The following is a 5,089-nucleotide window of genomic DNA, read 5'->3' as shown; positions in this document are numbered from 1 at the left end:
CTTCCCAACAGCCTGGGGGAACCTGGACCGATGGCATGACCCCATCTTGACTCTCAGCCACCTATGATGTCCCCTCAATGAATCACATGAAATATACAGCCAGTGCTTTAGATTTTACCCAGTTCACAGGAAACTACCGATTAGAATAATCAAAGTACTGGAACCCTATGAAATTCAGTCTTCCAAGGATGAGAGGATAATGGAGATAAGCTTCAAATTAATAATAATAATAATAATAATAATTAATAATAATAATAATAAAACAAATCCCTTGATTTATGAGTCAGATGCTGTCCTCAGTGCCTCTGGCCTTCCCTGTCGAAGCCTTTTGCCAACCACATGGGTGAGCATGGCGGTCATCCCGTTTTGCAGATGACAACACGGAGGGCAGAGCATGTACACACATTGTTTAAAGTCACATATTCGGCTTCTGGCAGAACCAGATTTCTGAATAGGGCATTTGGAGTCCAGAGTCTGCTACACATACTAAAAATACCAAATCTGTTACTTTTTTTTTTTTTTTTTACTTTTTTTTTTTTTTTTACTTTTTTTTTTTTTTTTAAAGATTTTATTTATTCATTCCAGAGAGAGAGAGAGAGAGGCAGAGACACAGGCAGAGGGAGAGGCAGGCTCCATGCAGGGATCCTGGTGTGGGACTCGATCCCGGGACTCCGGGGTCATGCCCTGGGCCAAAGGCAGGTGCCAAACCGCCGAGCCGCCCGGGCTGCCCCAAATCTGTTACTCTTTGTGAAAGTAGGTCTGAGAGCCAATACGACACGGCTAAATTTGCATCTGCAGAATTGATGACTTGTCCCAGGCCTTGAAGACATTATCCTTCCCACCCAGTGTGTTTTATTCTCCCCACACGCCTTTGTGGAAGTGAGTGATTGCTTTCTTTTGGGGTTCTTTTATCCCAATGCTCCAGAGTAGGCATGTTTCGGGACAATGAATAAATGTTGAATAACGCACTTTACTGGACAAGAGAGAGAAAATGTGGACAAACCCAAAGAAAGATGCCAGTAGACATTTTATGCAAGTCATTTCCAAGAGAATTCTAAAACTTAGACCCAACGTAGTTTTCAAGTACGTGCTCTTTTCTTAGGAACAATTTTGGACAGGAATAAAATGGTCGTAGAATAATCTAAGCCTTGCAAATTAAATCTAGTCGCTCTCAAAGAAGAATTTAACATTTGTTTTTCACACGGACACCTGCTAATTTGAAATCTCATTGTAAAATAAAATGCCTCCTTTTTCCCTCAAGAATTGGGACCCCTGTAGGATCAGCACATGTAAAGCAGCTTTAGTTTTTACTTTTGAAAACCAGCTCTTCTTTTGAATTAATGTCCAAATAAAGTAATCTCTTATTATCCCAAGATGAATTCTAGAGAGAAAGACGCTGAGTTTTTAATTTCTAAAAGTTGTTAAATAAATCCAAGTGCACACAGCACATGCCGAGTGCACGTGCCGGGGCACCGTCCGGTCTACGGCGGACCAGGCTGTGTGCCGTCGAGCACGGGTGGATGGTGCAGGAGCTCCGGCCTGGTTAGGACGTCACAGGCTTCCCCGACCCTGCACAGTCGCATTCATCCTCGCACGCTCAAGTTGTACAACTAGGACATGAGCCATTGGTATTGGCCCATTGGTATCTGGGGGTCCACTTACGACGATCGGGTGTGGTGATGTCTGCAGAAGGCTCATTAAATGAATAAATGGCCAAATATTTGTTTTTATACACAGTAAGAAATTAGACTTTACATCTTTCCCCCCTGCTGTTTGCTACTTAGAATATATACTCCGAGGCAGGATTGATACCTGGGTTCTGCCCTCACAGTTTGCAGCGGGCACCACTGTCATCGATCGCCCAACCAGCTAGTGTTGTTCTGCTTTGACTCAGCTGGGTATTTTGTGCGTGTGCCTTTCTTTTCTGATGTGAGACTCACCCTTGATGCCTGGTCTGTGCCTCTTCCAAAATAATAATACTAGGCAGTTATTGAAAATACCCCTCGCAACCGCCTGAAAGCAAGTGCCTCTAGATGAAGAGACGCGAGGGCGAGTGTGGGTTTAGCAGGGGACCGATGGTGGAAATAAAGGGTGCCAGTCGGCTTCCGGATGTCCTGAAGAGCAGGAGAAGCAAACAACACACCTGCTTGTGCTTCTTTTGAGATACAAGACACATCCTATCTGCATCTCCCTGCCAGACAGGAACGGTGGGAGGCTGGGGCAGCCTCACACCCCTGTCTCCTCCCCAGGCATTGCTTCAAACGGTTTTGCTTTGAAAACCTTTCATGAAATAGTTTTGCTTTAAAATATTGATATTACTCTTTTAGGTGCAGGCATGTCAACATTCAGAATTCCCTTTAACATTAAAATAAGAAAAAGCTATCCCAGTGATCAGTAGATGGCAAACTTGCTACACCTAAATGATGAGGTTTGTTTTTTTCTGTTAGACATTTCACTGACATTTTGTTCTAAAATATTTTAAAAGTTTCTTCAAATGGACAGTAGAGTTTGTTTATTGTGAAATTGACCCCTCCCTCTGACAGACGTGTGTGTTTATATCAAAGCTCCCATCTTTAAGATACTGTTATGGGAGTATCCGAGTTCCTATAAACAAAGGGCACACTTTCAACTGACAAGATAAGTCAGTGTTTTAATTTTTATTAATTAAACCCTTTTCTGATTTTCTTTTAAAATATCCTCTCCAGTGCTACCACAGGGAGACAGTTCCACCTGAACCAAGTACTTATGGTGCCAGAAAGAGAACGCAGAGCTGCCTGCCGTGGCCACCCCATTCTTTCCTGGTGCTCAGAGCACGGTTTCTGTTACTGCTTTAATATTCTGTAACCATAAACAGAAAATCAGTATGTTGAGATTACCTACATGAAAGTAGCATATAGGAATTCAAGAAAAGGCAAAAGGAATTAAGTTCTTAAAAAACAAATTAATATGATTAGGAAAATCACCAGGCAGCCCGAAGACTTAGGCGTTTTAATTGACTGTGATCAGAAATACATTTCGGGTATTGAGCTGCTTTCTCTTTTGTTGAGCTTTTGACAGTTTGCAGGGAGACCTGAATAGAAATTATGCCTTTTCCCTGATGGCAAATAGTAGTAGCTTCCTCAATATTTTTGCGGTCTTGAGCATGGCACTGAACGCTGAGAGGTCCTCATGGCAGCAGACACGAGGGGCCAGTAATGTGTATGTCTAGCAAAAAAGGTCACAGCTGAGAAATAGAGACGTGCGGGGAGATACGGGAACATTCCCTCTTGTGGGATATGGAAGAAAACAATCTGGTTAAAGGTCAGGGTCCAACTTCTCTGCTTGGGAGCCACCCCAACATGCAGTGACATAAAACCACGACTATTTTATTGCAGTCCCAATTTTGTGGGTCAGGGATGTAGGCAGAACAGGACAGGAAGGCTGTCCCAGGTTGGGCAGGGGGCAGGCCCTCTGCTAGCTGTTCTCCATTTTGCATCTGTTGGGTCTGGAATGCTTGAAATCATTCCTTTGTGGTTTTGTTTGTTTGTTTTTGTTTTTCTTTGTGGTTTTGATTTGCATTTCCTGGTGGTTAGTTCCCACACTCTTGGTGAGGATTTTAAAAATGGTGTTGCTATTAGGGCAAACAATATGGAGGCACCTCAAAAAATCAAAAGTAGAACCACCAGTCGGTCCAGCAGTCCCACTTCTGGGTGTGTATCCCAGGAAATGAAATCTGGATCTTCAAGGCGTATCCATACACCCATGTTCACTGAAGCGTTCATTAGTCACAACAGCCAAGGTATGCAAACAACCCGAATGTCCGTGGACAGATGTGCAGAGAAAGAAACTATGGTTTATACATAAAATAGAGTATTACTAAGCCTCAAAAAAAGAAGGAAACTCTACCATTTGTGGAAATATAGATAAACGTGCCGGACATTATGCTGAGACCAACCTGTCGCAGAAGCACAGACACTGCATGATCGCCCATACGTGTGGAATCTAAAATAGTCAAACTCATAGAAGCAGAGAGGACAACGGTGCTTACAGGCCAGAGATGGGTGGAATAAAGAGATGTTGTTCAATAGATATCAAGTTTCAGTTTTGCAAGATAAAAAAAAAAAATCAAGCTCTGCTGTACAGCGCAGTGCCTATCACAACACAGCGTGGTACACTAAAATGTGGTTGGGAGGGTCAACCTCATGTTACACACTCTTTCAACAAGAGAACGAAACAAAGAAGACCCAATAAACAGGCACAAGGAAACGTGCAGAGGTAATGGATGGATGGGTCTATTACTTTGATTATGGTGACGGCTTCGTGGGTCTTTGTATATGGCCCAATCTCACCAAAAGGCATCCCGTAAATACGGTAGCTCTTGTGTATCAATTGTATTTCAATCAAGTTGCTTAAAAAATTGACTTTTTCACTCACGTTTCTGGTGCCAGGGCTCTCCAGGTGAATCCTTTATGCTTTCTCATAGCATGGTGGCTCCCAGGAAGATAAACGTACATGGAGCCTAGGTTTACTCAGAGCAAGCACCCCCAGGTGCCTGGGGGACGGTAGGACCCTATATGACCTGGCCTTGGGAGTCCCAGGATCTTCTGTCCCCCATGGCCAGCTGGTGAAGAGAAAGCATTAAGGCCAGCCCCAGCTCAAGGAGGGGACATTTTGACCTCTTCTCCTGGGAGAAAAATGCAGCAAAGAATGTCCAGCCATCTTGAATCTACCGAAATGCATACAAAAAAGGAAAAGTCAATGAGTTCATAGGGAGATTAGAATTCCAGAGTAGAGACTTTCAGCTTAATGCATCTGACAGTGTCATTTTATATGGAAAATGGACAGATAGGACTTTCTGCACTGCAGGTGCTAAAATCATGATGTATTATAGCTAGTGACGGGCTTCGCCAGGACATACATCATCTCACATGCATCAAAAGTCTGCAAGTTCTAGAACTAGATTTTAACAGTCACAGGCCTGTCGGGAGTATTCACCCCCTCCCCTGCCTAGCTCCGCTTTCTCATTGATGGGAAAGAATCGCATGGCCTCCCACGTTGTGCACATTTCTGTTCTGTCCTTTCGCAAATGAGAGCAAGTGACTGTGAAGTG

This window comes from Canis lupus, chromosome 16 (assembly GCF_003254725.2).
Source record: "Canis lupus dingo isolate Sandy chromosome 16, ASM325472v2, whole genome shotgun sequence".
Classification (NCBI taxonomy): domain Eukaryota; kingdom Metazoa; phylum Chordata; class Mammalia; order Carnivora; family Canidae; genus Canis; species Canis lupus.
This window is presented reverse-complemented; position numbering follows the sequence as displayed.